The sequence below is a fragment of the Oncorhynchus keta genome, chromosome 8, assembly GCF_023373465.1.
Source record: "Oncorhynchus keta strain PuntledgeMale-10-30-2019 chromosome 8, Oket_V2, whole genome shotgun sequence".
NCBI lineage: Eukaryota > Metazoa > Chordata > Actinopteri > Salmoniformes > Salmonidae > Oncorhynchus > Oncorhynchus keta.
Window position 1 is genome coordinate 25649369 of NC_068428.1, and position 26184 is coordinate 25675552.

The 26184-nt window shown below is 47.2% G+C and overlaps 1 pseudogene; it reads right to left on the reverse strand.

Moving 5' to 3' along the window:
• Window positions 1-10077: 10077 nt before the first annotated feature.
• LOC127931293 (solute carrier family 22 member 16-like) overlaps window positions 10078-26184 on the reverse strand; it is a 20603-nt pseudogene continuing 4496 nt past the window's right edge.

Below are 26184 nucleotides of genomic sequence, written 5' to 3' on the forward strand. Positions count from 1 at the left end.
GACAGCGACTCCATCTACCATGGCACACAGTCGGGGGTGGTTTTAGCCCGGAAGCAACACAAGGCTTCACGAAAGAAAATAAACGATGTAGGAGAAGGAGAGGCAGGCGGTCGAAGAGGGAATCTGGAACACAGGCCGTGGACACCAAGCTACAGCAGGACGCGGTAATTAACCTCTCCAAAAAAGACCATAGTGACGCGCAAATCACAGTCTTATCTAAAGGCCTCTCTTTTGTACCTACATGTACAGATAAACCATTCAATACGAAAGTAGATCTGTTTAAATTATTTCGTAAGATTACATTTAAACATGTGTTTTCGCAAAACACTGTTACGGGCCTAGAAACACATCAAAGAACTGGGACCCATTTTAAGCCCAAAAGCAAATGCTGTCCTATGGTTAACAACTCCTCGATTAATACCTATTATAGGTTAGTCGAACAATCAGTATATACGAGACAAACAAACCACATTCAGAAGAATCTCACTAGAACAGAAGAAACAGGCACTTAATGAATTAATGAAAGATTCAGCTCTGGTTATTAAACCTGCGGATAAGGGGGGTGCTGTGGTTGTTTTAGACTATGAAAAATATAAAGAAGAAATTCAGAGACAACTGAGCAATGAACGTTTCTATAGAAAACTGAGTGTTGATGCCACACAGGTGTTCCAAAGGGAAATGTGCTCTAATCTGGAGCCCTATTAAACCACCTTATCTCAAAACCTGAATATGAATATCTTTTGCTGCAAATGTGCCATACGTCCATGCCTGTACATTTGACCGAAATTACACAAACCTAAAACACAACAAGGCAACTATCCAGGCAGACCAGTGGTTGCATGAATAGGCTCAATGCTCGAGCCGTTGTCGAACTTTGTAGACTATTTTATTAAAACTCATGTGCAAGCACTGCCATCATATGGAAAAGACTCTATAGAGTTCATAAACAAGATCTCACCAATAAGGGGTTTAACAGAAGACTGTATTTTGGTCACATTATATTTCGAGAGTCTATTTCGAGAGAGTGTGGTGGCGGCAGCCCTAGCTCACTACAGATACTAATGAATATCCACCATCACACCTTATTCTAGAGCTGTCTGAATATGTTTTGACGTAGAACTATTTCAGGTTTGATGATGAATATTACCTCCAAAAAAATGGAACGTCGATGGGCTCCACATTTGCTCCGAGTTATGCTAACCTATATGTGGGTCTTTTTTCGAAGAACGTTTTGTTAATAATGAAAACGAAAATCCATTTTTGAATAAGAGCTGTCAGATTTTATGGCACTACACTCAATGACATTGACTCCAATCTCAAATTCACAATTGAATGTGACGCTCAGCGTGTTCATGACCTCTATGTGGATTGAGAAATCAAATGGAACCCTGTTTACAACTCTGTATAGAAAATAAACGGACAGAAATACTCTATGACAGGGGAACAGCTTCCATCCTGAGCCATTAAAAATAGTTTTTCAGACTGCCACTCCACAGAGGAGTATCTAGAAAAAGCAGCGGAGATGCACATTAGGTTTCTAAGAAGAGGCTATTCGCCACAATGTGTGGATGAAGCTCTTAATTTGGCATTGGGAAAAACACGAGATGAACTGTTACAAAAAAGACCCGCTAAAGCTAAAGAACACTATGTAATGTTTACAAGCACATATACTTTGAACTCGCGAAAAGTGGGAGATGCCGTCAAGAAACACTGGCATATTTTATCATCGGGCCCAGTTTTGCCGGCTGAATTTAAAAATCCACCACTTATTGTGTATAGGAGACGTCGCAATTTACTCGATAAATTGGTTCATGCCAATTGCCAGCCACAAAAGAAAATTAGCCAGACACTTTTACGGCCTCTACCAAATGGTAACTATAAATGCAGAGGATGCGCACAGTGCAACAACATGATGACGTGTGAATATTTCTGCCACCCACAAACAGGAAAACGGTTCCAAATAAATTATATTATTACGTGTTCCACCACCCACGTTATCTACAGTATTACATGTCCATGAGGGCTGTGCTGTGTAGGTAAAAACCTCTCGCTCTCTCAAACAGAAAATCAGGGAATTTAAACGTTCAATCAGGAGCAACGACAGGGATTATCCAGTCGCATTACATTTTAATTACGTAAAGCATGACATTTCTACCTTTAGATTTTGTGGCATAGAGAAAGTTAAGATATTAGACAGGGGAGGTGATATTGATAATACTCTGAGTAAAATATAATATTTTTGGATGTTCACCCTCCAGACATTATTTCCTAAAGGACTTAATAATGGAATGCCTATGTATGTTATGTTGTGAATTTGAACATGAATACAGTTGTCAAGCTATTCAAGGGTTTGGCCCACAGAGAAATTGCATTATCGTCGATGCACTTGACTGTAGCTCCCAAACTGACCAGCAGGTGGTGGTATCTCCATGTCAAAGCTTGACTGACAGGTCACCCAAGTCTTCAACTCTCGCTAGGGCACCTCAGGGAAACTGTTTTTTATATATAAAATACATTTGCTCCGAAAACTTGGGGTGCCAAAACACAATCAGCCGCGGGCGGCAAAATTCATGCTTGAAAAATTGCTCTTTGCATTTTAATTGAAAACAATCACAATAAGGTACTTAATTTTTACCCAGAATGGTTTGATATTGAGATAAAGGTCCAATGTAGACATTTTTAACGTGGCATAAATCTTGGCAAAATGTGTAGAATTGAAGGAAATTAGCTTTAAAACATAGCAGTTTCTCTCCACCCCGTGGCAAAATGTGTAGAATTGAAGGAAATTAGCTTTAAAACATAGCAGTTTCTCTCCACCCCGTGGCAAAATGTGTAGAATTGAAGGAAATTAGCTTTAAAACATAGCAGTTTCTCTCCACCCCGTGGCAAAATGTGTAGAATTGAAGGAAATTAGCTTTAAAACATAGCAGTTTCTCTCCACCCCATGGCAAAATGTGTAGAATTGAAGGAAATTAGCTTTAAAATATAGCAGTTTCTCTCCACCCCGTGGCAAAATAGGTAGAAATGCAAGAAATGTTTCTCTTTGCCCCAAAATGAGTAGAATATGAATTTGAAAATTGCTAAACTTCTCTCGTCCCCATGGCAAAATGTGTAGAACTACAGAACTTTACAGCTGCAACATTTTCTCTACTCCTCTTGCAAAATGTGTAGTTACAGGAAATGAACCTTAAAACTGTCAGACATGGGACCAAACTATTCCTGCTACTGGGTTAGCAGAACAACTATTTTAGGTACACCTGTGTGTGTTTGTGTCCGTGTGTCCATGGGTGTGTGTCGTGTGTGTATCAGTAGGCTGTAGATCAAACTGCTAGCCTGACTTCAGTATGTCTGTTGCTGCTATTTCTGCTACATACTCCTACTCACCTACTCTCTTCCCTCGGGGCCCATGCATCAGCTCAGCACACTTCCTCAGGAAAGTAACACTTTATTTCAACGGTCTATAATAATAAATTATAAATTGTGTTAATGGTTAATTACTCCCACATTTATAAACAATTTACTGACGTAGTCTTTCCCAGTCACTAATCTAAAGGGAGCACTATTTATGCTTTATAAATACTTTGTAAAAGTTTTGGAATGTCCAGTTGTAGACATTCCAGCAGCATGATCCTTAAAGGGATAGTTCACCTAAATTACAAAATGACACATTGGTTTCCTTACGCTGTAAGCCGTCTATAGACAACAATTCATGATTTGGTTGAGTTTCCCTGGCACTGGTTTCAAATGCAAAGGTTTTAGGAATTGAGGCACTCTGTGCAGCCAGTGGCATTATCCGCTTTAGGCATAATACCAGAGATATTGGAGAAAGGAGGAGAAAGCAATCCCATTGGTCAATGAATGGAGGAACGTATAACGCCCTACCCAGCATACTGTTGACCAATCGCGTTAATGTTGTTGCTTCAAGCAGTTGCTAAGCTAATCGTCACAAAATTCCTTCCCAGTCAGGGTATGAGCCGAGAAACGTGCCCATTTTCCTCGCAGGTACGTAATGTCACAATACCAAAGCTATACAATATTACAGAAGTTAATTATCACACATATCGGAAAAAAGATTTGAGTGTTGTACTTCTTGCTAATGTTTTGAGCAAGTGCCCAAATGACTCCGATTCACTCCTTGAAGGAGAGCTCTCGTTGCTTCCCATCTCCTCAAAAGTATTTCCCATAATACCTGGAGCAATTTGTGGATTTGACAGCACTAACACAGTTCCACCTCTGATACCGCCGTTGGCTAAAGCGGATCGAATTTAATTAAGCCCTACAGCACAGTCTCAGTCAGTGAAATATCACATTTCACATGCACAAACACACATGCACACTCTCTCTTGATCTCTTGCGCACACACACAGCGCACACACAGCACTTAAGATTGTCTCGCTATGTGTAAATTCATTGGTTGATGTGATTGGAAGGCACACATTACGTCAATGCCGATCATGAGGCTCATTTTCATGTGGCTCTCATCAGGAGACTAAGATGTGATGAATAAACTTCACTTCCCTCTGTCTCTATGTAAACAGCTGCAGCCAAGGCACTCGGAAGTTGGCTGGCTCAACCAGAGGATACCAGCTCTGAAATGGGTCACTTTGCAGAACAAAATGTCAAAAAACACTTTATTATAAAAAGTCCTACTTGTTCTAATTTAGATGTTGTTTGTTTTTGTTGGTTTCTTGGCACCGTTTACAGTAGTCAGAGTCTCTCCCTCTCCCTCTCTTTGTTTTCGTGGACCACTCCTTCTCTCTGGTTGGTGGAGAGGTGTGTCCCTCAAGTCTTGACGTCCAGCTAGTTGCTCTGGTTCAAGTTCATCTCCATCCCTTCCTCAGGGTCTTTCTTGTCCTCCTCAGGGTTCTTCTTCCTGCCTAGAGCCTCAGCTTCCTCCATGGTGCTGGTCAGGGGCTCACCCAGGGTCTCTGGTAACCACAGGGTCAGAACACCTATTATAAATGCCAGGATCCCCACAATCAGCTATGGGAAAGGAAAGACAGGAGAAAAGGAAATTGAGTTAGTTGAAGAAGAAAAATGTGTAAGGCATGTTATCATAATATATGCTCTATCTGTATCTGTTGTTTACCTGTGGTAGGAATTGCCAAATGTCAGCCAGGTAGACACAGAAAGGAGCCACCACACTGCCCACACGACACATCATACTGCCACTGCCCACTGCCAGGGACCTGAGGGGAGAACACACTTTAATACAATTGATAGCATCTGTCAGGATACATTAAGTATGTTGGATATAATAATCTCACAGTGTGTCCTGTCTGTACCTGATGATGGTTGGATAGAGCTCAATGTGTCCTGTCTGTACCTGATGATGGTTGGATAGAGCTTAATGTGTCCTGTCTGTACCTGATGATGGTTGGATAGAGCTCAATGTGTCCTGTCTGTACCTGATGATGGTTGGATAGAGCTTAATGTGTCCTGTCTGTACCTGATGATGGTTGGATAGAGCTCACAGTGTGTACTTTCTGTACCTGATGATGGTTGGATAGAGCTCACAGTGTGTACTGTACCTGATGATGGTTGGGTAGAGCTCACAGTGTGTACTGTACCTGATGATGGTTGGGTAGAGCTCACAGTGTGTACTGTACCTGATGATGGTTGGGTAGAGCTCACAGTGTTTACTGTACCTGATGATTGTTGGGTAGAGCTCACAGTGTGTACTGTACCTGATGATTGTTGGGTGGAGCTCACAGTGTGTACTGTACCTGATGATTGTTGGGTGGAGCTCAGTGTGTACTGTACCTGATGATGGTTGGGTAGAGCTCACAGTGTGTCCTGTCTGTACCTGATGATGGTTGGATAGAGCTCAATGTGTCCTGTCTGTACCTGATGATGGTTGGATAGAGCTTAATGTGTCCTGTCTGTACCTGATGATGGTTGGATAGAGCTCACAGTGTGTACTTTCTGTACCTGATGATGGTTGGATAGAGCTCACAGTGTGTACTGTACCTGATGATGGTTGGGTAGAGCTCACAGTGTGTACTGTACCTGATGATGGTTGGGTAGAGCTCACAGTGTGTACTGTACCTGATGATGGTTGGGTAGAGCTCACAGTGTGTACTGTACCTGATGATTGTTGGGTAGAGCTCAGTGTGTACTGTACCTGATGATTGTTGGGTGGAGCTCACAGTGTGTACTGTACCTGATGATTGTTGGGTGGAGCTCACAGTGTGTACTGTACCTGATGATTGTTGGGTGGAGCTCACAGTGTTTACTGTACCTGATGATTGTTGGGTGGAGCTCACAGTGTGTACTGTACCTGATGATGGTTGGGTAGAGCTCACAGTGTGTACTGTACCTGATGATGGTTGGGTAGAGCTCACAGTGTGTACTGTACCTGATGATTGTTGGGTGGAGCTCACAGTGTGTACTGTACCTGATGATTGTTGGGTGGAGCTCACAGTGTGTACTGTACCTGATGATGGTTTGGTAGAGCTCACAGTGTTTACTGTACCTGATGATGGTTGGGTAGAGCTCACAGTGTTTACTGTACCTGATGATGGTTGGGTAGAGCTCACAGTGTTTACTGTACCTGATGATGGTTGGGTAGAGCTCACAGTGTTTACTGTACCTGATGATGGTTTGGTAGAGCTCACAGTGTTTACTGTACCTGATGATGGTTGGGTAGAGCTCACAGTGTTTACTGTACCTGATGATGGTTGGGTAGAGCTCACAGTGTGTACTGTACCTGATGATTGTTGGGTGGAGCTCACAGTGTGTACTGTACCTGATGATTGTTGGGTGGAGCTCACAGTGTGTACTGTACCTGATGATGGTTGGGTAGAGCTCACAGTGTTTACTGTACCTGATGATGGTTGGGTGGAGCTCACAGTGTGTCCTGTACCTGATGATTGTTGGGTGGAGCTCACAGTGTGTACTGTACCTGATGATGGTTGGGTAGAGCTCAGTGTGTACTGTACCTGATGATGGTTGGGTAGATCTCACAGTGTGTACTGTACCTGATGATGGTTGGGTAGAGCTCAGTGTGTACTGTACCTGATGATGGTTGGGTAGAGCTCACAGTGTGTCCTGTCTGTACCTGATGATTGTTGGGTGGAGCTCACAGTGTGTACTGTACCTGATGCTGGTTGGGTAGAGCTCACAGTGTTTACTCTACCTGATGATGGTTGGGTAGAGCTCACAGTGTTTACTGTACCTGATGATGGTTGGGTAGAGCTCACAGTGTTTACTGTACCTGATGATGGTTGGGTAGAGCTCACAGTGTGTACTGTACCTGATGATGGTTGGGTAGAGCTCACAGTGTTTACTCTACCTGATGATGGTTGGGTAGAGCTCACAGTGTTTACTGTACCTGATGATGGTTGGGTAGAGCTCACAGTGTTTACTGTACCTGATGATGGTTGGGTAGAGCTCACAGTGTTTACTGTACCTGATGATGGTTGGGTAGAGCTCACAGTGTTTACTGTACCTGATGATGGTTGGGTAGAGCTCACAGTGTTTACTGTACCTGATGATGGTTGGGTAGAGCTCACAGTGTTTACTGTACCTGATGATGGTTGGGTAGAGCTCACAGTGTGTACTGTACCTGATGATGGTTGGGTAGAGCTCACAGTGTTTACTGTACCTGATGATGGTTGGGTAGAGCTCACAGTGTTTACTGTACCTGATGATGGTTGGGTAGAGCTCACAGTGTTTACTGTACCTGATGATGGTTGGGTAGAGCTCACAGTGTGTACTGTACCTGATGATGGTTGGGTAGAGCTCACAGTGTTTACTGTACCTGATGATGGTTGGGTAGAGCTCACAGTGTGTACTGTACCTGATGATGGTTGAGTAGAGCGCACAGTGTGTACTGTACCTGATGATGGTTGGGTAGAGCTCAGTGTGTACTGTCTGTACCTGATGATGGTTGGGTAGAGCTCACAGTGTGTACTGTCTGTACCTGATGATGGTTGGGTAGAGCTCACAGTGTGTACTGTACCTGATGATGGTTGGGTGGAGCTCACAGTGTGTACTGTACCTGATGATTGTTGGGTGGAGCTCACAGTGTGTACTGTACCTGATGATGGTTGGGTAGAGCTCACAGTGTTTACTGTACCTGATGATGGTTGGGTAGAGCTCACAGTGTGTACTGTACCTGATGATTGTTGGGTGGAGCTCACAGTGTGTACTGTACCTGATGATTGTTGGGTGGAGCTCACAGTGTGTACTGTACCTGATGATGGTTGGGTAGAGCTCACAGTGTTTACTGTACCTGATGATGGTTGGGTGGAGCTCACAGTGTGTCCTGTCTGTACCTGATGATTGTTGGGTGGAGCTCACAGTGTGTACTGTACCTGATGATGGTTGGGTAGAGCTCAGTGTGTACTGTACCTGATGATGGTTGGGTAGATCTCACAGTGTGTACTGTACCTGATGATGGTTGGGTAGAGCTCAGTGTGTACTGTACCTGATGATGGTTGGGTAGAGCTCACAGTGTGTACTGTACCTGATGATGGTTGGGTAGAGCTCACAGTGTGTACTGTACCTGATGATGGTTGGGTAGAGCTCACAGTGTGTACTGTACCTGATGATGGTTGGGTAGAGCTCACAGTGTTTACTGTACCTGATGATGGTTGGGTAGAGCTCACAGTGTTTACTGTACCTGATGATGGTTGGGTAGAGCTCACAGTGTTTACTGTACCTGATGATGGTTGGGTGGAGCTCATAGTGTGTACTGTACCTGATGATGGTTGGGTAGAGCTCACAGTGTGTACTGTACCTGTTGATGGTTGGGTAGAGCTCACAGTGTGTACTGTACCTGATGATTGTTGGGTGGAGCTCACAGTGTTTACTGTACCTGATGATTGTTGGGTGGAGCTCACAGTGTGTACTGTACCTGATGATGGTTTGGGTAGAGCTCACAGTGTTTACTGTACCTGATGATGGTTTGGCTAGAGCTCACAGTGTTTACTGTACCTGATGATGGTTGGGTAGAGCTCACAGTGTTTACTGTACCTGATGATGGTTTGGTAGAGCTCACAGTGTTTACTGTACCTGATGATGGTTTGGTAGAGCTCACAGTGTTTACTGTACCTGATGATGGTTGGGTAGAGCTCACAGTGTTTACTGTACCTGATGATGGTTGGGTAGAGCTCACAGTGTGTACTGTACCTGATGATTGTTGGGTGGAGCTCAGTGTGTACTGTACCTGATGATTGTTGGGTGGAGCTCACAGTGTGTACTGTACCTGATGATGGTTGGGTAGAGCTCACAGTGTTTACTGTACCTGATGATGGTTGGGTGGAGCTCACAGTGTGTCCTGTCTGTACCTGATGATTGTTGGGTGGAGCTCACAGTGTGTACTGTACCTGATGATGGTTGGGTAGAGCTCAGTGTGTACTGTACCTGATGATGGTTGGGTAGATCTCACAGTGTGTACTGTACCTGATGATGGTTGGGTAGAGCTCAGTGTGTACTGTACCTGATGATGGTTGGGTAGAGCTCACAGTGTGTACTGTACCTGATGATGGTTGGGTAGAGCTCACAGTGTGTCCTGTCTGTACCTGATGATTGTTGGGTGGAGCTCACAGTGTGTACTGTACCTGATGCTGGTTGGGTAGAGCTCACAGTGTGTACTGTACCTGATGATGGTTGGGTAGAGCTCACAGTGTTTACTGTACCTGATGATGGTTGGGTAGAGCTCACAGTGTGTACTGTACCTGATGATGGTTGGGTAGAGCCTGATGGTTGGGTAGAGCTCACAGTGTTTACTGTACCTGATGATGGTTGGGTAGAGCTCACAGTGTTTACTGTACCTGATGATGGTTGGGTAGAGCTCACAGTGTTTACTGTACCTGATGATGGTTGGGTAGAGCTCACAGTGTTTACTGTACCTGATGATGGTTGGGTAGAGCTCACAGTGTTTACTGTACCTGATGATGGTTGGGTAGAGCTCACAGTGTTTACTGTACCTGATGATGGTTGGGTAGAGCTCACAGTGTTTACTGTACCTGATGATGGTTGGGTAGAGCTCACAGTGTGTACTGTACCTGATGATGGTTGGGTAGAGCTCAGTGTTTACTGTACCTGATGATGGTTGGGTAGAGCTCACAGTGTTTACTGTACCTGATGATGGTTGGGTAGAGCTCACAGTGTTTACTGTACCTGATGATGGTTGGGTAGAGCTCACAGTGTGTACTGTACCTGATGATGGTTGGGTAGAGCTCACAGTGTTTACTGTACCTGATGATGGTTGGGTAGAGCTCACAGTGTGTACTGTACCTGATGATGGTTGAGTAGAGCGCACAGTGTACTGTACCTGATGATGTTGGGTAGAGCTGTACCTGTACCTGATGATGGTTGGGTAGAGCTCACAGTGTGTACTGTCTGTACCTGATGATGGTTGGGTAGAGCTCACAGTGTGTACTGTACCTGATGATGGTTGGGTAGAGCTCACAGTGTGTACTGTACCTGATGATTGTTGGGTGGAGCTCACAGTGTGTACTGTACCTGATGATGGTTGGGTAGAGCTCACAGTGTTTACTGTACCTGATGATGGTTGGGTAGAGCTCACAGTGTACTGTACCTGATGATTGTTGGGTGGAGCTGTGTGTACTGCATGATTGTTGGGTGGAGCTCACAGTGTGTACTGTACCTGATGATGGTTGGGTAGAGCTCACAGTGTTTACTGTACCTGATGATGGTTGGGTGGAGCTCACAGTGTGTCCTGTCTGTACCTGATGATTGTTGGGTGGAGCTCACAGTGTGTACTGTACCTGATGATGGTTGGGTAGAGCTCACAGTGTTCTACTGTACCTGATGATGGTTGGGTAGAGCTCACAGTGTTTACTGTACCTGATGATGGTTGGGTAGAGCTCACAGTGTGTACTGTACCTGATGATGGTTGGGTAGAGCTCACAGTGTGTACTGTACCTGATGATGGTTGGGTAGAGCTCACAGTGTTTACTGTACCTGATGATGGTTGGGTAGAGCTCACAGTGTTTACTGTACCTGATGATGGTTGGGTAGAGCTCACAGTGTTTACTGTACCTGATGATGGTTGGGTAGAGCTCACAGTGTTTACTGTACCTGATGATGGTTGGGTACAGTGTACTGTACCTGATGATGGTTGGGTAGAGCTCACAGTGTTTACTGTACCTGATGATGGTTGGGTAGAGCTCACAGTGTTTACTGTACCTGATGATGGTTGGGTAGGCTCAGAGCCTGATGATGGTTGGGTAGAGCTCACAGTGTGTACTGTACCTGATGATGGTTGGGTAGAGCTCACAGTGTTTACTGTACCTGATGATGGTTGGGTAGAGCTCACAGTGTTTGATGGTTGTTTACTGACCTGATGATGGTTGGGTAGAGCTCACAGTGTTTACTGTACCTGATGATGGTTGGGTAGAGCTCACAGTGTACTGTACCTGATGATGTTGGGTGGAGCTGACCTGGTTGGGTAGAGCTCACAGTGTGTACTGTACCTGATGATGGTTGGGTAGAGCTCACAGTGTTTACTGTACCTGATGATGGTTGGGTAGCTCAGCCTCTGTACCTGACAGTGTGTACTGTACCTGATGATGGTTGGTTGTGGTAGAGCTCACAGTGTGTACTGTACCTGATGATGGTTGGGTAGAGCTCAGTGTGTACTGTACCTGATGATGGTTGGGTAGAGCTCACAGTACTGTACCTGATGATGGTTGGGTAGAGCTCACAGTGTGTCCTGTCTGTACCTGATGATTGTTGGGGAGCTCACAGAGCTCACAGTGTGTACTGTACCTGATGATGGTTGGGTGGAGCTCACAGTGTGTACTGTACCTGATGATTGTTGGGTGGAGCTCACAGTGTGTACTGTACCTGATGATGGTTGGGTAGAGCTCACAGTGTTTACTGTACCTGATGATGGTTGGGTGGAGCTCACAGTGTGTCCTGTCTGTACCTGATGATTGTTGGGTGGAGCTCACAGTGTGTACTGTACCTGATGATGGTTGGGTAGAGCTCAGTGTGTACTGTACCTGATGATGGTTGGGTAGAGCTCACAGTGTGTACTGTACCTGATGATGGTTGGGTAGAGCTCAGTGTGTACTGTACCTGATGATGGTTGGGTGGAGTGTCTGTACAGATGTGTAGAGCTCACAGTGTCTGTACCTGATGATTGTTGGGTGGAGCTCACAGTGTGTACTGTACCTGATGATGGTTGGGTAGAGCTCACAGTGTGTACTGTACCTGATGATGGTTGGGTAGAGCTCACAGTGTTTACTGTACCTGATGATGGTTGGGTAGAGCTCTGTGTACTGTACCTGATGATGGTTGGGTAGAGCTCACAGTGTGTACTGTACCTGATGATGGTTGGGTAGAGCTCACAGTGTTTACTGTACCTGATGATGGTTGGGTAGAGCTCACAGTGTTTACTGTACCTGATGATGGTTGGGTAGAGCTCACAGTGTTTACTGTACCTGATGATGGTTGGGTAGAGCTCACAGTGTTTACTGTACCTGATGATGGTTGGGTAGAGCTCACAGTGTTTACTGTACCTGATGATGGTTGGGTAGAGCTCACAGTGTTTACTGTACCTGATGATGGTTGGGTAGAGCTCACAGTGTTTACTGTACCTGATGATGGTTGGGTAGAGCTCACAGTGTGTACTGTACCTGATGATGGTTGGGTAGAGCTCACAGTGTTTACTGTACCTGATGATGGTTGGGTAGAGCTCACAGTGTTTACTGTACCTGATGATGGTTGGGTAGAGCTCACAGTGTTTACTGTACCTGATGATGGTTGGGTAGAGCTCACAGTGTGTACTGTACCTGATGATGGTTGGGTAGAGCTCACAGTGTTTACTGTACCTGATGATGGTTGGGTAGAGCTCACAGTGTGTACTGTACCTGATGATGGTTGGGTAGAGCTCTGTACCTGATGATGGTTGGGTAGAGCTCAGTGTGTACTGTACCTGATGATGGTTGGGTAGAGCTCACAGTGTTACTGTCTGTACCTGATGATGGTTGGGTAGAGCTCACAGTGTGTACTGTACCTGATGATGGTTGTTGTACTGTACCTGATGATGGTTGGGTGGAGCTCACAGTGTGTACTGTACCTGATGATGGTTGGGTAGAGCTCACAGTGTTTACTGTACCTGATGATGGTTGGGTGGAGTACCTGATGATTGTTGGGTGGAGCTCACAGTGTGTACTGCACCTGGTGATTGTTGGGTGGAGCTCACAGTGTACCTGATGATGGTTGGGTAGAGCTCACAGTGTTTACTGTACCTGATGATGGTTGGGTGGAGCTCACAGTGTGTCCTGTCTGTACCTGATGATTGTTGGGTGGAGCTCACAGTGTGTACTGTACCTGATGATGGTTGGGTAGAGCTCAGTGTGTACTGTACCTGATGATGGTTGTGATCTCACAGTGTGTACTGTACCTGATGATGGTTGGGTAGAGCTCAGTGTGTACTGTACCTGATGATGGTTGGGTAGAGCTCACAGTGTGTACTGTACCTGATGATGGTTGGGTAGAGCTCACAGTGTGTACCTGTGATGGTTGGGTAGAGCTCACAGTGTGTACCCTGATGATGGTTGGGTAGAGCTCACAGTGTTTACTGTACCTGATGATGGTTGGGTAGAGCTCACAGTGTTTACTGTACCTGATGATGGTTGGGTAGAGCTCACAGTACCCTGATGATGGTTGGGTAGAGCTCACAGTGTGTACTGTACCTGATGATGGTTGGGTAGAGCTCACAGTGTTTACTGTACCTGATGATGGTTGGGTAGAGCTCACAGTGTTTACTGTACCTGATGATGGTTGGGTAGAGCTCAGTGTTTACTGTACCTGATGATGGTTGGGTAGAGCTCACAGTGTACTGTACCTGATGATGGTTGGGTAGAGCTCACAGTGTTTACTGTACCTGATGATGGTTGGGTAGAGCTCACAGTGTGTACTGTACCTGATGATGGTTGGGTAGAGCTCACAGTGTTTACTCTACCTGATGATGGTTGGGTAGAGCTCACAGTGTACTGTACCTGATGATGGTTGGGTAGAGCTCACAGTGTGTACTGTACCTGATGATTGTTGGGTGGAGCTCACAGTGTGTACTGCACCTGGTGATTGTTGGGTGGAGCTCACAGTGTGTACTGTACCTGATGATGGTTGGGTAGAGCTCACAGTGTTTACTGTACCTGATGATGGTTGGGTGGAGCTCACAGTGTGTCCTGTCTGTACCTGATGATTGTTGGGTGGAGCTCACAGTGTGTACTGTACCTGATGATGGTTGGGTAGAGCTCAGTGTGTACTGTACCTGATGATGGTTGGGTAGATCTCACAGTGTGTACTGTACCTGATGATGGTTGGGTAGAGCTCAGTGTGTACTGTACCTGATGATGGTTGGGTAGAGCTCACAGTGTGTACTGTACCTGATGATGGTTGGGTAGAGCTCACAGTGTGTCCTGTCTGTACCTGATGATTGTTGGGTGGAGCTCACAGTGTGTACTGTACCTGATGATGGTTGGGTAGAGCTCACAGTGTGTACTGTACCTGATGATGGTTGGGTAGAGCTCACAGTGTTTACTGTACCTGATGATGGTTGGGTAGAGCTCACAGTGTGTACTGTACCTGATGATGGTTGGGTAGAGCTCACAGTGTGTACTGTACCTGATGATGGTTGGGTAGAGCTCACAGTGTTTACTGTACCTGATGATGGTTGGGTAGAGCTCACAGTGTTTACTGTACCTGATGATGGTTGGGTAGAGCTCACAGTGTTTACTGTACCTGAGGTTGGGTAGAGCTCACAGTGTTTACTGTACCTGATGATGGTTGGGTAGAGCTCACAGTGTTTACTGTACCTGATGATGGTTGGGTAGAGCTCACAGTGTTTACTGTACCTGATGATGGTTGGGTAGAGCTCACAGTGTGTACTGTACCTGATGATGGTTGGGTAGAGCTCACAGTGTTTACTGTACCTGATGATGGTTGGGTAGAGCTCTGTACAGTGTTTACTGTACCTGATGATGGTTGGGTAGAGCTCACAGTGTTTACTGTACCTGATGATGGTTGGGTAGAGCTCACAGTGTTTACTGTACCTGATGATGGTTGGGTAGAGCTCACAGTGTGTACTGTACCTGATGATGGTTGGGTAGAGCTCACAGTGTTTACTGTACCTGATGATGGTTGGGTAGAGCTCACAGTGTTTACTGTACCTGATGATGGTTGGGTAGAGCTCACAGTGTTTACTGTACCTGATGATGGTTGGGTAGAGCTCACAGTGTGTACTGTACCTGATGATGGTTGGGTAGAGCTCACAGTGTTTACTGTACCTGATGATTACTGTGTTTACTGTACCTGATGATGGTTGGGTATGGTTTACTGTACCTGATGATGGTTGGGTAGAGCTCACAGTGTTTCCTGTACCTGATGATGGTTGGGTAGAGCTCACAGTGTTTACTGTACCTGATGATGGTTGGGTAGAGCTCACAGTGTTTACTGTACCTGATGATGGTTGGGTAGAGCTCACAGTGTGTGCTGTACCTGATGATGGTTGGGTAGAGCTCACAGTGTTTACTCTACCTGATGATGGTTGGGTAGAGCTCACAGTGTTTACTGTACCTGATGATGGTTGGGTAGAGCTCACAGGTGTACAAGTAGATGAGGCCAAAGGCGATGGCAATAGCAAACTTCCCTGTCATACTGAGGAAGATGGCTAACACCTCGATGTCCTGAAGAACAAAAAGAAGGAGAACAAAGGAGATGGAGGGGAGACAGGAAGTACCAGAGAAAGAGAGGGGAAGAGGATAGACAGAGAGTGAGCAATAGAGAGCGAGAAGAGAGCAATCAATAAGACTGTAAACAATTCCAAACATCTGTTTCCTGATTACTCAGCCAATCACATCACAGACACTAACGCATTACCTTAGCCCTGAATCAGTTAACAACTAGTTAGAGCTGGAATACATAATTTCAACCCGAGGAAATAAGCTATGATCTTTAAACTGAGAAATAGTAGTGTGATCTTTAAAAAAAAAAGTTAGCTTTTCTCCCAGTGAAGGACGAAATTCAGTTTGTTCCCACCACCCCTCCCCTCTTTCTCCTCTCCTCTTCCTCAATCCTCTCGGTCTTTGGCTGGATGGATGCCAGTGCTCATGCACTGAAAGAGTATCATCGCAATATATCCACTATATATATATTTAAACTCAGTTTTTCCACAATTCCTGACATTTAATTATAGTAAAAATGACCTGTCTTAGTCAGTTAGGATCAGCACTGTATTTTAAGGATGTGAAATGTCAGAATAATATGTGCATTTCTTGTGTTACTTTCTGTTTGATTCAATTTCTTGAACTGCATTGTGGGTTAAGGGCTTGTAAGTAAGCATTTCACATTAAGGTCTACAACTGTTGTATTCGGAGCATGTGAAAAATACATTCTTGATTTGATTTTAATGATAACACTTTTTTTGTTGCATTATCCCACTAAAGAGAACTGGGGAGACCATATCATGGGCTGGTGCCACCAACTGAAAGAGTGGTACAGGGGGAAATGTTAGAGCCCTGTCAAGGGGTGTGATTTTTAATCTGCTGCAGACTAATGTGTTCTTCTGGGAAGAGAATCATGCGATAGGATTTTATGCAGAAACATATGTTGGTAGGACAAGGCTATGTATGTTTGGGAACATGGAAGTCAGTGGTTCATTTGTTCTGTGGGTTAATGAGGCAATACAAATGTGATGTGTCTAAAATTATGACTAAAATTATGACTAAAAAGAAAGGGCATTAGTGACTAAAATGTTAGGTGACTAAAATGTTAGGTGACTAAAATAATTTTGACAATAACTAGACTAAATCATTATTCAAATTACAAAAATGTTACTAAGACTTTAATGGTTTTATAGTCAAAATGACTAAATAAAGAAATAGTACCAAGTGAACACTGGGCTGGAGTATGGCAGTATAACTCTCCTCCAGCTCAACCAATCTGACCTAGTGCACCTGCAGTACTATAACTCAGGCTGTTTCCATGACGCAGCAAATCCACAGTAGACTATACTATAACAGGCCTCTCTCTCTCTGGTACCTGCGGCTGCTGTGGACAGGGCGGTGTACTGGCGTTTGGAGGAGCAGGTTGATTTCTTGGCCCTTTGGCTAAAGATAGAGCCCATCTGTGTATGTGCCTGGCTATGGCCCATTAGTAACAGATATGGAGATCCCTCCCTGCTGAGGGCAGAAAACTATTGGCTGCTGCTGGAACAAACCTGTTGAATCCCACCACTTAAAAACACACACGCACGTGCACATGCACACACATTGGCCAGTGTTGGTCAGGTTACTGTTAGAGATAGGTTTAAGGTGAAGGGTTTAGGTCCGGGCATGTAAACTCCTGTGCACAGGCCATTTGTACTAAAATGAATCCTGAATGGTTACACCCCATCCATCTGTTGCAGACGGCTCTCCAGGGTTAGGTTTGAAACGTTCTGCAGTGAGGATGTGTAGCATGTGTCAAAACACACAAGACTGACTTAAGACGGACGGGACAGATTGGATTAGCTCAATGGAGCAATTCATATCACTGTGCACTCTGGGTAAATAAGACCAGGTAGTCAGGGTAGGCTGACCCTGTGGTATAATCTTGGCTCCTTTCCTTGTTTTAATGATAGTGGCTTTAAGAGATTTGTCACACTTGCTCCTATCCTTTGATTTCTCTCTAGCTCACACACTCTCCCATACACCCACACACACATGGGATTACTTGTACATACGTTTGGCACCACAATGATGAGCATGCAGGCCATTCCTGCCAGCAGCAGAGCCGGGGCACATGTCCTCTTCCTGCCCACCCGGTCCATCGCATAACAGCCAATCAGGTAAGAGGGGAACTCCACCGCACCTGGAAACAGACCATCACAAAGGATGTCAGAGCAAGGCAGCGGACATGGCTGGCATTGTGACATTCTGTGAGGTGACATCTGGAACTGGGCCAGCAGTGCCCGTAATTTGACTGAAAAGTCCTGGTGACGAGACTGTTTAATCCTTGATACTTAAGAGCATAGAGAAAACAGCTAGATGGCACTTCCTCTGAGTTTCACAATTGATCTAAAGTGCAGCCAAAAGAGGGCCACAGACAGCTAGGCTTTACTCTGAGCAGGAAGTGGGGTTTGTGGCTCTATCTTCCAAACACAATAAAGGCTTATTACATTAGTCTCATTGCCCTCATTACATCCCACAAATACCGAGCCTAGAAATCTACAGAAGTGAGATATTTTTGTGTCTAACAGAGTGAGTCATGGTTAAAGAAGACATAGTATCTTCCTGACCTGGGCAGGTCCCAAAAGCATTGTAATTCCACTGAAACGAAATGTACGAAAGATTATCTTAGTGCTTACGATGTTTTTGGGAAATGTCCCTGATCTGCCCTTAATGAAACAAGAACTGGAGAAAACTAGTTATGTTGCTCACAACACACACATTAGGTAATGACTTTAAAACTATGTGTATATCCAACGGCACATCCAGTTTGAAACAGTTGTCTGTTTACAGTAAAGGTGCCCAGACATTAACTTAAAGCCCAAAGCAGTATTCTGTCCAGTATCCTTCCTGTAAGATAGAAATAGTAAACACAGAATAGTCAACAGGCGGAGCCATGGGACAGACCAGGCACAGACCGTGTTTACAAGGCCAAAAGCAGCTGTGTCTGTATAAACACACCTTTGTCTGTCGCTGTAGGAGCCTGAATTAGCAACACCTACTAGCAGCAGCACCAGCTAACATCAGCACCACCAGCTAGCAGCAGCACCACCAGCTAGCAGCAGCAACACCAGCTAGCAGCAGCACCACACAACACTCCCTGTCTGTCTGTCTATAGCTACCTCAGCCAGCCTATACTGTCTCGGTATCAACATCAGCCACATATACAGTAGTAGAGTTCAGCAGCTGTAGTTCAGTGTATAGAATGCCCATCTGTCCATGACCATCTACATGTACTATATGTATACAGTTTTGCTTGATAGGGAAGTAAATATATACAGCTTGGTGGTCACTCCTATAATCACCCCTAACACAGTACATACACATCATATGCCCCACGCACACACACCCCCATCCCAGTCTCACCAGCCAGGAAGAGGTTGATGTACTGGTTGCCCCCCAGGTTAACAGAGCCCAGGGAGAAGACGTAGTAGCCCAGGCTGCTGATGAACCACACGGCCCCCACCGTCACTGTCCTCCACCCCATCCTCCATGTCCCAAACAGGTCCAGGATGCTTAGCTTTTCTCGGGCTCTGCCGGCTGGGCTACCCCCCTGCCACCTCCTTCTCCAGCAGAGCCTCCTCGGGTTCCAGGAGGTCCTCGGCCTTCAGGCGGCCAGGCTCCAGCCCGTTGAAGCGGGCAATGGAGTCCAGCAAGACCTGGGTCTCCTGGAGCCTCCCCTTAGCCATCAGGTAGAAGGGCGTCTCTGGGAACTTCCAGCAGAAGAAGAGGAAGGGGGAGGTGCAGGTGGAGAGGAGGATCTGATAGCTCCGCCAGGTCCGCACCAGGTAGCCCATGACTGCTACCATCATGACGCCCACGGCGAAGGCGGCGTGCACGTGCATGGAGGTCCACGTGCGCACCTTGTTGCCAGTGAACTCGGTCACGTACACAAACACCACCACAAGGTAGCCACTAGACACCTGCCGAGGGGGGACATTAGAACACAACACGGGGCCAGAGCCTCAAATCACATATAGGCTACACACAGAGAGACAGAGCGACACACACACACACACTTTAGTCTTGATGCATAAATCTAATGCCTGACGCAAGTCTCTGATGTGTGTTATCCTCTGATGTGTGTTTAGTAAAAAGATCATGAGAGCAGACTGTGGTTAGACCTTATCCTCAGGGAATGACCCAGATATTAGCCCACAGACATACAAGCATTGGCATAAACATGCACACACACGGTAACATATATACACAGGAAATAGTCTTGTTGGTTGTGCTTGTGGTTTCTAAAACGGCCTTTCAAATCTGTAACTCTTACAGGGTTTACAGACCACAATACAAACAACAGAATATGCCCAATGGTCAGAGAGAATGTACGGTTGAACAGACACCTGGCTGTAAGACTGAGAATGTGTGTATATGTGTTCTGTTATGAGCAGCACAGGGAGGGTTTGTGTCTGAGCACAACATTGGACCTACTATGTAAGCAACATTTTATAGCCTTGTGGCCTGCAAATATTAACGACCCTCTCCCTTTCCCTCCAGTACAGCCTGCCATTCCTTTTAGACACACAATCTAATACTGACAAATACAAATACTGTATGAATACTAACTAATGTATTGAATAGAACTGCATTCCTGAACTTGACTTCTGCATATATCAAGAACTCACAGTATGTCTATGGGAGATTAGTTTGAAATGTCAAGTAAAGTTTCTCAATAAGATAATATTTTATTGAGTGTCTTCTTACTGCATGCCTTACACTACATTCCTCTCCACACACACACTCACCATGGCGAGCAGGAAGCGTATGAACATAAATAGGTAGTAGTTCCCCGTAAATGCCACGCTTATACCAAACACAAACTGGCACAGGCTGGTGATCATCAGGATCCTCCGCCTGCCAACCCTGAGAGACAAAGGAGAGAGAGAGACAGAGGAGAGAGAGGAGAGAGAGAGACAGAGGAGAGAGAGGAGAGAGAGAGAGAGAGAGAGAGAGAGAGAGAGAGAGAGAGAGAGAGAGACAAGGAGGAGAGAGAGAGACAGAGGAGAGAGAGGAGAGAGAGGAGAGAGAGAGACAGAGGAGAGAGAGGAGAGAGAGAGAGAGAGAGAGAGAGAGAGAGAGAGAGAGAGAGAGAGAGAGAGAGAGAGAGAGAATGTGAAAAGTTAGGATTACTTGTTAGGGTGTACAGTTAAATAGTTACACCAAGTCCTGTGTTGTGGCTGACTGTCATCCTGACTGAGCCATAAGTTCTAGAGCAGGGTTGTCAAACTAATTTTGCCATGGGGGCCACATTCTGTCAGAAAACAGTCCTTTTATCCATCATTTTAGGAATTTTCAATGCTCCCGGACTGTCATATCAGTTATTATTAGCGAGCTGGACACACTCAACACTGTGTGAATGTAGGTCAATTATCATTTCTACACAGTTTGGATTTAGTCATTTTGAGTACACTTTTACTCAAACCGCCCGCTTGGCCGTCTGTTTGACAGCCCTGTTGTAGAGGAAGAGACTTACTTCATGTATTTACAAAAAAGGCCCTCTGCTATCTACTGTATCTGACGACATCGGAAGAGTTGAGAGAAAACTATTCAACGTCACACAAGCTCATATGATGTGAGCGCAAAATAATAAGTATTGTATTGCTGACTGGGAATTGCACATCGCCACACAGTAGTTGTGATTGAGTCGGTTTGTTTGTTGTGATAGTACGTGACTTCATGTGACTCAAGGCATTGATCTAGAACAGAACAAATATTGGTTAAAATTTTGTTAGACAACAAGTTGGAAGCAGCACAGGGTCAGCCACAGGGTCAGCCACAGGGTCAGCCACAGGGTCATCCACAGGGTCAGCCACAGAGTCATCCACAGGGTCAGCCACAGAGTCATCCACAGGGTCAGCCACAGAGTCATCCACAGGGTCAGCCACAGAGTCAGCCACAGGGTCAGCCACAGAGTCATCCACAGGGTCATCCACAGGGTCAGCCACAGAGTCATCCACAGGGTCAGCCACAGAGTCATCCACAGGGTCAGCCACAGGGTCAGCCACAGGGTCAGCCACAGAGTCATCCACAGGGTCAGCCACAGAGTCATCCACAGGGTCAGCCACAGAGTCATCCACAGGGTCAGCCACAGAGTCATCCACAGGGTCAGCCACAGAGTCATCCACAGGGTCAGCCACAGTCATCCACAGGGTCAGCCACAGAGTCATCCACAGGGTCAGCCACAGGGTCAGCCACAGAGGGGTCAGCCACAGAGTCATCCACAGGGTCAGCCACATGGTCAGCCACAGAGTCATCCACAGGGTCAGCCACAGAGTCATCCACAGGGTCATCCACAGGGTCAGCCACAGAGTCATCCACAGGGTCAGCCACAGAGTCATCCACAGGGTCAGCCACAGACAGGGTCAGCCACAGAGTCATCCACAGGGTCAGCCACAGAGTCATCCACAGGGTCAGCCACAGAGTCATCCACAGGGTCAGCCACAGAGTCATCCACAGGGTCAGCCACAGAGTCATCCACAGGGTCAGCCACAGCCATCCACAGGGTCAGCCACAGAGTCATCCACAGGGTCAGCCACAGGGTCAGCCACAGAGTCATCCACAGGGTCAGCCACAGAGTCATCCACAGGGTCAGCCACAGGGTCAGCCACAGAGTCATCCACAGGGTCAGCCACAGAGTCATCCACAGGGTCAGCCACAGAGTCATCCACAGGGTCAGCCACAGAGTCAGCCACAGGGTCAGCCACAGGGCCAGCCCACAGGGCCAGCCACAGGGTCAGCCACAGGGTCAGCCACAGAGTCAGCCACAGGGTCATCCACAGGGTCAGCCACAGGGTCAGCCACAGAGTCAGCCACAGAGTCAGCCACAGAGTCAGCCACAGGGTCAGCCACAGGGTCAGCCACAGAGTCAGCCACAGGGTCAGCCACATGGTCAGCCACAGGGTCAGCCACAGAGCAGCAGTTTGGGTTGAAATTCTACATCGCTATACAACAGTAGTGGCTGAGTTCATAGGTGTGTAGGTTGTGTGTTTGTTTGTGTGTGTACGTGCCTGCATGTGACTCAAGGCCGCCAGACTAGATGGAACAAAATCAATGAACAAGTTGGCTAATGACACATTCATACTGCCCCAGTGTATGAGCATGGAAGTAGTCTAGTAGTCTAACTACGAAACAATCTAACTCGTCATCTTCCCCTTCACTGAATAGGATGTGATCTCTTAATGCCATGCTGTCCTATACCCCACCATATTGACTGGTAGAGAACACACGATGGAACTTTGAACTGGTAATATATAGGTTCCAGTCCACAACACCACAGTTTCACAACACTACAGTTTCACAACACCACAGGCCACTCTTCTGCATGGGTCATCACTATCAGTCACAAATAAGAGGCTAAAATGCCTTTTAGAATCTCAAAAACTATCCAACAGCCCATAACGATATAGCCCAGATAGGCACACCCTCACCCCTCAGTCCCAGCTCAGGGCTTGGGTTTGTGGGCATGAGGGTTCAACTGAGTGCCCCATTCTCTAAATAGTGGACACATAGACCATGACTCAGGCTAGGGACCTAGCTGTAGCTGGATCCAGGTGCCTCTTCTGGCTTTGGCAGTACTCTCCTGTCCTGTCTGGACAACTGGGCGTTATCCTGCCAGGGGTCTTGTATGTTCACACTGTACCAAGAGCCTTAAACTGTCTCTCTGGCTGTCGACTGGCAGTTACCCCGTAGTGTCAGGTTCACTCACGGAAAAGCCTCTCTGAACCCACACACACACTGTTACCCAAACACACACTTTCATACTGTTTTTCTGTTCTGGCCTGAGAAAGAAGTGACATGAAGACTGATGGGTTTGAGAGATGAGGAGGGTGGTTCTAAGGACCCTCTGAGAATAAACCCTCACACCAGGCCCATAAACCTCACATCAGGCCCATAAACCCTCACATCAGGCCCATAAACCCTCACACCAGGCCCATAAACCCTCACACCAGGCCCATAAACCCTCACATCAGGCCCATAAACCCTCACACCAGGCCCATAAAACCTCACACCAGGCCCTTAAGCCCTCACACCAGGCCCATAAACCCTCACCCCTCACACCAGGCCCATAAACCCTCACACCAGGCCCATAAACCTCACATCAGGCCCATAAACCCTCACCCCTAACACCAGGCCCATAAAACCTCACACCAGGCCCTTAAGCCCTCACACCAGGCCCATAAACCCTCACCCCTAACACCAGGCCCATAAACCCTCACCCCTAACATCAGGCCCATAAACCCTCACACCAGGCCCATAAACCCTCACCCCTAAAACCAGGCCCATAAACATTCACCCCTCACACCAGGCCCATAAACCCTCACCCCTCACATCCGGCCCATAAACCATCACCCCTAACACCAGGCCCATAAACCCGCACCCCTAACACCAGGCCCATAAACCCTCACACCTAACACCAGGCCCATAAACCATCATATCAGGCCAATAAACCCTCACATCAGGCCCATAAACCCTCACCCCTAACACCAGGCCCATAAACCCTCACACCAGGCCCATAAACCCTCACACACCAGGCCCATTAACCCTCACCCCTAACACCAGTCCCATAAACCCTCACCCTCAGCACCCAGGCCCATAAACCCTCACACCCATGCCCATAAACCCTCACCCTCACACCATAAACCTCACACCAGCCCATAAACCTCACACAGGCCCATAAACCTCAGGCCCATAAACCCTCAGGCCCATAAACCCTCACAACACAGGCCCATAAACCCTCACATCAGGCCCATAAACCCTCACATCAGGCCCATAAACCCTCACCCATAACACCAGGCCCATTAACCCTCACCCCTAACACCAGTCCCATAAACCCTCACCCTCACACAGGCCCATAAACGCTCACACCATGCCCATAAACCCTCACACCATGCCCATAAACCCTCACACCAGGCCCATAAACCCTCACACCAGGCCCATAAACCCTCACATCAGGCCCATAAACCTCACATCAGGCCCATAAACCCTCACCCCTAACACCAGGCCCATAAACCCTCACATCAGGCCCATAAACCCTCACCCATAACACCAGGCCCATAAACCCTCACACCTAACACCAGGCCCATAAACCATCATATCAGGCCCATAAACCCTCACATAAGGCCCATAAACCCTCACGCCTAACACCAGGCCCATAAACCCTCACCCCTAACACCAGGCCCATAAACCCTCACCCTCACACCAGGGCCATAAATCCTCACCCCTAACACCAGGCACATAAACCTCACACCAGGCCCATAAACCCTCACCCCTAACACCAGGGAGGGACAGGGCCACAGCCAGGGAGGTACAGGGGCACAGCCAGGGAGGTACAGGGGCACAGCCAGGGAGGGACAGGGGCACAGACAGGGAGGGACAGGGCACAGGGGGCACAGCCAGGGAGGGACAGGGTACAGGGGCACAGACAGGGAGGGACAGGGCACAGGGGCACAGCCAGGGAGGGACAGGGTACAGGGGCACAGACAGGGAGGGACAGGGCACAGGGGCACAGCTGGGGAGGGACAGGATACAAGGGCACAGCTGGGGAGGGACAGGATACAGGGGCACAGCGTGGGAGGGACAGGGTACAGGGGCACATCTGGGGAGTGGCACAGGGGCACAGCCAGGGAGGGACAGGGTACAGGGGCACAGCTGGGGAGGGACAGGGTACAGGGGCACAGCTGGGGAGGGACAGGATACAGGGGCACAGCTTGGGAGGGACAGGGTACAGGGGCACATCTGGGGAGTGGCACAGGGGCACCGCAGGGGGCAGACACATTCCCCATATTTAGGAATAGGTTGGTGAGGAAAGCTCCTCTTACCTATCAGCGATGTCCCCGAACACCAGCGCTCCGACCAGCACACCCATCATAAAAGTGGGCTGACACAGCTTGGCCAGCCATTCCCTGTCACACACTAGGTCCCAGTCTGTCACGATGCTCTGATACACCTCGCTGTGGTCGTACACGTAATGGTAGTTGCTGTCACACTTCTCTGTCGTCCTGTTGACGAGCTGCTCGTAGGTAAAGTCTGTGGGGTTCATCCGCTGGGTTCGCTGGCAGGTGCTGAGCTCCCACTGTTTGCCCTCTGCCGTCCGCACCACCATGGGCCCGTTCGCCGGTTTAAAGAACGGTAGCACCTCCTCCAGGGAAGCACCTGTGTAGTTCCCATACAGGACGTCAGTTACGTTACCGGGCGGTGCACAGACAAAGCTTGGCCTCTCCACAAGGAACACAGAGGCCAGGTAGTGGATTCCACAGGCTATGGCCTGGAAGACAGCAGCAAAGTACAGACATGCCTGGAACCTAGGAGGAGGAGAAGAGATGAGGGGAGGGGAGATGGGGGGGAGAGATGAGGGGATGAGGGGAGGAGAGAGAGATGAGGGAGATTAGATGAGGGGAGATGAGATGGGGGAGATTAGATGAGGGGAGAGATGAGGGGAGATGAGGAGGGGAGGGAGATGAGGGAGAGTTCTGTTCTGGAATCGAGG